General features: G+C 31.0%; 1 long non-coding RNA gene across 1 annotated transcript; it reads right to left on the bottom strand.

Annotated features, from left to right (window-relative positions):
* Positions 1-8,537: 8,537 nt before the first annotated feature.
* LOC142219546 (uncharacterized) lies at positions 8,538-9,036 on the bottom strand. The gene is made up of 3 exons (XR_012717626.1): positions 8,968-9,036; positions 8,762-8,838; positions 8,538-8,666 (listed from the first exon to the last, which is right to left on the bottom strand). It is a non-coding gene; the product is annotated as an uncharacterized LOC142219546 (long non-coding RNA).
* Between the last annotated feature and the right edge of the window lie 365 nt (positions 9,037-9,401).

Genomic DNA, 9,401 nt, shown 5'->3' with positions numbered 1-9,401 from the left:
TAAAATTTAGAGAAAATTGTCTATAGAAATAAAATCTTGACAAAATTTTCTATAGAAATAAAATCTTGACAAAATTTTCTATAGAAATAAAATTTTGACAAAATTTTCTATAGAAATAAAATTTTGACAAAATTTTCTATAAAAATAAAATTTTTAGAATATTTTCTTCAGAAATAAAATTTAGAGAAAATTGTCTATAGAAATAAAATTTTGACAAAATTATCTATAGAAATAACATTTTGACAAAATTTTCTATAGAAATAAAATTTTGACAAATTTTTCTATAAAAATAAAATTTTTAGAATATTTTCTTCAGAAATAAAATTTTGACAAAATTATCTATAGAAATAAAATTTTGACAAAATTTTCTATAGAAATAAAATTTTGAAAAAATTTTCTATAGAAATAAAATTTTCGATAGAAATAAAATGTTGACAAAATTTTCTACAGAAATAAAATTTTGAGAAAATTTTCTACAGAAATATAATTTTGAGAAATTTTTTTACAGAAATAAAATTTTGAGAAAATTTTTTATAGAAATAAAATTTTGACAAAATTTTTTATAGAAATAAAATTTTGACAAAATTTTCTATAAAAACAAATAAGGAAAGTCTAAAGTCGGGCGGGGCCGACTATATTATACCCTGCACCACTTTGTAGATCTAAATTTTCGATACCATATCATATCCGTCAAATGTGTTGGGTGCTATATATAAAGGTTTGTCCCAAATACATACATTTAAATATCACTCGATCTGGACAGAATTTGATAGACTTCTACAAAATCTATAGACTCAAAATTTAAGTCGGCTAATGCACTAGGGTGGAACACAATGTTAGTAAAAAAATATGGGAAACATTTAAATCTGAAGCAATTTTAAGGAAACTTTTCAAAACTTTATTTATGGTTTATCGCTCGATATATATATGTATTAGAAGTTTAGGAAAATTAGAGTCATTTTTACAACTTTTCGACTAAGCAGTGTCGATTTTACAAGGAAATTGTTGGTGTTTTCACCATTTTTGTCGAAATCAGAAAAACATATATGTGGGAGCTATATCTAAATCTAAACCGATTTCAACCAAATTTGGCACGCATAGCAACAATGCTAATTCTACTCCCTGTGCAAAATTTCAACTAAATCGGAGTAAAAAATTGGCCTCTATGGTCATATGAGTGTAAATCGGGCGAAAGCTATATATGGGAGCTATATATAAATCTGAACCGATTTCAATCAAATTTGGCACGCATAGCTACAATGCTAAATCTACTCCCTGTGGAAAATTTCAACCAAATTGGGCCAAAACTCTGGGTATTAGAACCATATTAGTCCATATCGGGCGAAAGATATATATGGGAGCTATACCTAATCTGAACCGATTGCAATCAAATTTTGCACACTTAACTGCACTACTAATTGTACTCCTAGTGCAATATTTCAAACCAATTGGGCCAAAACTCTGGCTTCTAGGACCATATTAGTCCATATCGGGCGAAAGATATATATGGGAGCTATATCTAAATCTGAATCGATTTCAATCAAATTTGGCACGCATAGCTACAATGCTAAATCTACTCCCTGTGCAAAATTTCAACCAAATTGGGCCAAAACTCTGGCTATTATAACCATATTAGTCCATATCGGGCGAAAGATATATATGGGAGCTATATCTAAATCTGAACCGATTGCAATCAAATTTTGCACACTTGACTGCACTACTAATTGTACTCCTAGTGCAAAATTTCAACCAAATGGCGCCAAAACTCTGGCTTTAGTCCATATCGGGCGAAAGATATATATGAGAGCTATATCTAAATCTGAACCGATTTCAATCAAATTTTTCACACTTGACTATACTACTAATTGTACTCCTAGTGCAAAAGTTCAACCAAATTCGGCCAAAAATCTGGCTTGTGGGGCCATATAAGTCCATATCGGGCGAAAGATATATATGGGAGCTATATCTAAATCTAAACCGATTTCAATCAAATTTTGCACACTTGACTATACGACTAAGTGTTATGCTTGTACAAAATTTCAAGCATATCGGGCGAAAGATATATGTGGGAGCTATATCTAAATCTGAACCGATTTCTTCCAAAATCAATAGGGTTCTATTCTGACCCAAATTAGGAACATGTGCCAAATTTGAAGGTGATTGGACTTAAATTGAGACCTAGACTTTGATCACAAAAATGTGTTCACAGACAGACGGACGGACGGACGGACGGATGGACGGACGGACAGACGGACAGACGGACATGGTTATATCGACTCAGGGACCCACCCTGAGCATTATTGCCAAAGACACCATGTGTCTATCTCGTCTCCTTCTGGGTGTTACAAACATATGCACTAACTTATAATACCCTGTTCCACAGTGTGGCGCAGGGTATAATAAAATTTTGAGAATATTTTCTTCAGAAATAAAATTTTGAGAAAATTATCTATAGAACTAAAATTTTGAGAAAATTTTCTATAGAAATAAAATTTTGACAAAATTTTCTATAGAAGTAAAATTTTGACAAAATTTTCTATAGGAATGAAGTTTTGACAAAATTTTTTACAGAAATGAAGTTTTGACAAAATTTTTTAGAAAAATAAAATTGTTAGAACATTTTTTTTAGAAATAAAATTTTGTCAAATTTTGTTATTGAAATAAAAGTTTGACAAAATGAAATAAAGCTCATTTTATTTGAAATCTTTGTAACTAACTGTTTCTAGACCAAAACTGTAGTTTTTGTGTCAGTTTTATTTCATAGGATTTTTTAAAAAACAAAAAGAGATAGACACATGGTGTCTTTGGCAATAATGCTCACGGTGGGTCCCTGAGTCGATCTGGCCATGTCCTTCTGTCCGCCTGTCCGTCCGTCTGTCTGTGAACACATTTTTGTGATCAAAGTCTAGGTCGCAGTTTAAGACCAATCGCCCTCAAATTTGGCACAAGCTCCTGTTTTGGGTCAGAATAGAACCCTATTGATTTTGGAAGAAATCGGTTCAGATTTAGATATAGCCCCCATATATATCTTTCGCCCGATATGGACTTATATGGACCCAGAAGCCAGAGTTTTATCCTAATTTGCTTAAAATTTCGCACAAGAAGAACAATTAGTACTATAGTCAAGTGTGCCAAATTTTATTGAAATCGGTTCAGATTTAGATATAGCTCCCATATATATCTTTCGCCCGATATGGATTAATACGGTCCCAGAAGCCAGAGTTTTACCCCAATTTGGTTGAAATTTTGCACTAGGAGTACAATTAGTAGTGTAGTCAAATGTGCCAAATTTTATTGAAATCGGTTCAGATTTAGATATAGTTCCCACATATATCGTTCACACGATTTACACTCATATGACCACAGTGGCCAATTTTTTGCTCCGATTTAATTGAAATTTTGCACAGGGAGTAGAATTAGCATTGTAGCTATGCGTGCCAAATTTGGTTGAAATCGGTTCAGAGTTAGATATAGCTCCCATATATATGTTTTTCTGATTTCGACAAAAATGGTAAAAATACCAACATTTTCCTTGTAAAATCGCCACTGCTTAGTCGAAAAGTTGTAAAAATGACTCTAATTTTCCCTTATTTATACCCTGGGCCACGCTGTGGAACAGGGTATTATTTTTTACTAACATTGTGTTCCACCCTAGTGTATTAGCCGACTTAAAATTTGAGTCTATAGATTTTGTAGAAGTCTATCAAATTCTGTCCAGATCGAGTGATATTTAAATGTATGTATTCGGGACAAACCTTTATATATAGCCCCCAACACATTTGACGGATGTGATATGGAATCGAAAATTTATAACTACAAAGTGGTGCAGGGTATAATATAGTCGGCTCCGCCCGACTTCAGACTTTCCTTACTTGTTTTAAATTTAATATGGTGAACTGTTTTGAAGTTATTCCAATGTATGTATCGGCAGTGACTTAATTTTTAACGAGCTGATAGTAAAAAAACCAAGTGCATATTTGGATTCAGCGACCTCAAAGTAGTTAATATTTGTTATAGATTTCAATTCAAAACAAAAATGTTCAATTTTGTTACCTTGTGTCAGGAAATCAGGAAGAAAGTATTCTTCAAATAGCTTTTCAAAAAATTCTGTCAAGTTTAAAGTTATCTTCCAAATATGCAAAAAGATATACAAATATTTCTAGCTGGATCAACTTCCCTGAAAATTTCCAATAAATCAATTTGTTGAATTTTGAAAAATTACAAGTTATGGACCGCACTTAATAAACAGTTTTTACTACAAAATAACACATTCCTATGAAAATTAAATTCCCCTTTGTTGTTTAAAAATAGGAAATCATATAACTCCATATTTATAGAGATTGAAATTTTTATCAATATTCATTCTTAAGAAGTTTTCCCTTTTCCTGATTCTCTGAGATGACCCCTGAACATTAAGGGAAATTAAATAAAAATAAAACAAAATGAATTCATTTTCTTGAGACATCCCAGATAAGCAAAAGGACACTGCTGCACACGCACACCATGACCCATTCTAAAAGAACACCCATTCTCTTTGAATTTTTGGGACATTTAAACATTCATTTATATTATAATTAACCTTATCTGAAATTGAAAAACGAACAAGAGGCAAAAAAAACAACCGTCAAATGAAAATGAACAAAAAAAAAAAAAACGCAAACAACGACGAAACATCATTAATCTTGTTAACGTTTTTTAATGATTTCTCCTCTTAAGGAGCATTCGGCAAATGCTCGCAATGAACATTCGAAAACTGAATAAAAATGCATTCAAGCAAAAACGGAAGAAACAAAGAAATGCCAAGAGAAAAAGGTACAACAAAAAGTTGAGAAAAAACGAGCGAGATTTTCACAAGATTTCAAGAATTTTTATTTTTTTTGGTAACAATGACGACAAATGAAACAAAACGACAAACATTAAGGATGACACAAAATAACGGAAATGATAAGGACTTCCAGGATTCAGCAACAACATCAAGACAATGGAAATGAGAAATGTTTCTTGAAATTATAATAAAAAATAATTAAAAAGTCTTCAATCATTAGAGAGAAAAAAACGCAAATGAAGGGATGGAGAAGATATTTGGAAAACGTTAAAAAAAATAATATTAGTAAATGCTAATGTTGACAAAAATGTAGATAATTATTGTACAGCATACTCATTGCCACATTCATTTTTAACACATAGTACTTAAATGGATACTGGAGAAGAAATTTGATTTTATATTTGCTTAAAATATATTTTATATACACGTGCCATATCGACCATAGTTTTTGTGAGAAAAATATTCCTTAATTTTTATTTATTCAAATGACAATTTCAGTTTAGCAGATATGAACACATTTTGCCTTGACTATTGCTCTAAATCATTCAAAAACGAGTTGCAACCTGCATCAATATAATCTGTTCCAATTTTGACTAATTCCCGTGTAATGGCTACGTTCAACGTCATACTGAAAAGTCCATCGGAGTGACACCTTGCCAATTGGTCAGCATTGTTTGTACGTCTATGATCTACGAATGAAATATTTGCATTCCCACTACTTCACACGAGGGATGCCTATTATTTTTCAGGATTAGAGAACAAAAGCAAATATTAATCACCGAAAATCACTTTATTGTTTATGATCTATACATACACAATTTTTTCTGATTTACCCCCATTTTCATAAAGCTCCGTTAGTGTTCCGTTAACTAACCAACTTTTAAAACGTATTATAGACGAAGCTGTCATCTTGCTTTTATATTCCATAGGCCACTTAGGAACTTAACTGACGAAAATTTTTCAGTAAAATTTAACCGGAGAGAATATAATTGCAATTTACTTTCTGTTAACTGGCAGTTAAAGTCTAACGGAGCTACATGAAAATGGCCGTTAATCACTAAATTAATTGATCCAATAAAGTTTTTAATTGAGGATAGTATCAATCACATTTTAATTGATTTAACAATTAATTGATTTCACGATCAAATTTCAATTAATTTTTTTTGAATTGTTTGAAATAAATTTTTAATTAAAAATTAGGAAAATTCCATCACCATTTTTAACTGACTTAGTCTTCCGGGTTTGATTCAAAAGTTAATTGAATCAATTAATTTTTTAATTAACAATTTAATCTTTCTTGAATAAAAAGTTCATTGTATGACTTAATTTACTAATTGAAAATTTTTTCAACTTTAATCAACTTTTTAATTGAAAATGTTTTGGTGATATATTTTTTGTGTACACTTTTGGATGGGTATGGATCAATTGTCAAAGCACTTTTTTCCATTCTGATGTAGGTGTCTCCACAACATGAATTCTGAACGCATCAACCGCATTTTCTGGTATCGAAAAACGTTGACCGCTCATAATATTTTTTACGTACGGGACTAAAAAGAAGTAAGTCGGTGTCTATACGGCGGATGACCCATCAAATCGATGTTTTGAGTGCTCAAAAATGCAGCTGCTTGAGCCGATGTGTGAGAGCTTGCATTGTCGTGGTGATTCATTTTCGGCTTTTAGTTTTTCTACACTGAAAAAAAGAATTCCATAGTTAAACTAACGCTAAATTTAACTTATTTTTATTGCAAAAAAAAAAATAGTTCTTTGCGAAATTTCCCACAGCCCAATGCCAAATTTCAAGCAAAATAGGGTAAAACTCTGGCATCTGGGGCCAAATAAGTGCATATTAAGTGAAAGATATATGGGAGCTATATCTAAATTTGAACTGATTTCAATCATATTTTGTAATTACATTTTACTAAAGCTAAATTTAACTTATTTTTATTGCAATAAAAAATAGTTCTTTGTAGTTAGATTTTATTATTTTTTTTGAAATTTTCCAGAGCCCAATGCCAAAATTTCAAGTAAATTGGGGTAAAACTTTGGCATTATGCGCCAAATAAGTGCATATCGGGCGAAAGATATCTATGGGAGCTATATCTAAATCTGAACCGATTTCTTCCAAAATCAATAGAGTTATATTCTGACCCAAAACACATGCTTGGCCCAAATTTGAAGTCGATTACATTAAAATTGCGACCTAGACATTGATCACAAAAATATGTTCACAGATAGACGAACATGGCTAGGCAATATTGCTCAGGGACCCGCCCTGAGCAATATTGCCAAGGAAACCATATGTCTATCTCGTCCCCTTCTGGGTGTTGCAAACATATGCACTAACTTATAATACCCTGTTCCCCAGTGTGACGCAGGGTATAAAATGTGAAACAATTTTTACGCAACTTGGCAAAATTGGAGTCATTTTTACAAGTTATGGACTTAGCAGTGGCAATTTTAGAAGGAAGTTGATTGGACCAAAACTGCCACCAACACTTTCATTACAAAAATGTGTTCACAGACAAACGGACGGGCAGATGGACAGACGGGCATGGCTAGATCGTCACTGGAGCCGGCCCTGAGTAATATTGCCAAAGACACCATATGTCTATCTCGTCTCCTTCTGGTTGTTGCAAACATACACACAAAAACATGTTTTCTGATTCAATTACGAAATAAATTAATCCAATTAATTTTTTAGTTGAAATGATAGCATCAATTAAAAAATTAATTGAAGGTCATTAAAAAAATTAATTGATACTATTGATTTTTGTGATTGATATTTGTTTCAATTAAAAAAATTGATGAATCAATTATTTTTAATTGAATAGTTTTTAAAACTCAATTAGGACATTAATTGTAAAAATTTTCGTGAAATTTTTTTCTGTGTATGTACTAACTTCCCAGCAAAAAAAGAGCTTCGACAAAAGTGGTTTGGATTCCCAATTTTTGATCCGGAAGTAGTGCCAACTTGGATTATCTCCAATGAATTTTACATGGGCTTGCCATAACACCGAAGTACTCCATTTTTGGTCCTTTGCATTGCTTGAGAAGTTCTGCCTTAGAAGTTCGTTTGGATGGCGAAATTTAAGAAACTAAAAAAATCATTTTTTTCAATTTCACTTTTTATTTTTATCGGTATTTTTTGTTACACTTTTATTTTCTTATTATCTAGTTTTTACAAATTGAAAAACATCTTCGCTTCCACCGGGGGTTGAACCTAGGTCTGTTGGCATCACAACAGAATGCTTTAGCACACTCAGCCACAAACGCCACACTGAAAAAACAGTGAACCCTTTTCCATTGCAAAATGAACTAAACTGTAGTAATATTGACCATGATTTAGCCCTTAAGATTATTTTCAACTTGTCTAGTTTATAATTCTCTTAAATTTTAGTTCATCTATAACATTGTATTTTAGTTCATTTTTACAACACCATAAGATTTATATACCCCTACCAAGTTAAAAAGTCAGTATTATTTTGGTTTACTTGCTTATTTTGTGGGAAACCTGATAATAAAAATTGGTTAACAGTCTCTTTAAAATGTCGACGACTAAACTATTTTTAAATCAATCATTCCACAATACAGAGAAATTAAATAATTAAAGGAACAACAAACCGTTTTCCTATTATGAAAATTTTCATACACTAAAATTAAACTTTCTTTAATCAAAAGTACTTTATTATAAAAACTTATGATGAAAGATCATAATACAATGTTGTTTGTGAATAAAAATGATGACCACGTAGAACAGAGAGTAGTTCATTTGAACCCGCTGTTTGGACATTTTGACTTATCCTTTTTTTATTCATCGTGAGTAATTTTTTCACATATATTGCTGGAAAAAAATGGAAACAATAATGAAAATTGTTAAAAATTAGCACCATGTAATGAGGTATAATTTTTAATTCTTCATTTTAGCTTGTAACTTACCATATTTGGGGGCATTTTATCAAATGGTGTAAGGAATTCAACTTTTCTTTGGAAAACGTATCTCATAAAATTTGTACCTGAAACAATTAGAGAAATAATGAAGTATTCTAAATAAACTCATAAAACTGTGTTGTTATCGATGTGAAGAATATAATAAAATAAATATTCTAGTTGAAAGAAAGCCAAAGTTTTAATATAAAACTTACCAATTCTCTATTAAATTGTACGCTGAGGGGAAATATAAAAAGTTGTCCAAATTTATTTGGGTTACTCTGAAATTAAATATTTATTTTTTACATTAAATAACATTATTAAATAGGTTTTCAAAAAATCTAATGACAAAAAAAAATAATAAAATGCATAAAAAACCAAATATTCTTGATATCCCTAGACAGTCATCATTCGTGAAAATGACGACACGTAATTTCATTTTCGATTTAAAATGCATTTTAGTCTATTGGGAAATGGTAAATTTAAGTTATACTAATTCGACCGTTTTACGAATTTTTGTTTTATACTACTTAAAACCAAATTGAATAAGAAAATAAATTCAAGTTTGGTTCACTTTTTCGCTCACGATGAAAATTATAGCGTCTTGAAATCAGCCGTAGTCAACATGACGAAGGATGACGTTAATGTA

Source organism: Haematobia irritans, chromosome 1 (genome assembly GCF_050003625.1).
Source record: "Haematobia irritans isolate KBUSLIRL chromosome 1, ASM5000362v1, whole genome shotgun sequence".
In the NCBI taxonomy this organism is placed as follows: Eukaryota; Metazoa; Arthropoda; class Insecta; order Diptera; family Muscidae; genus Haematobia; species Haematobia irritans.
This window is presented reverse-complemented; position numbering and strand designations above follow the sequence as displayed.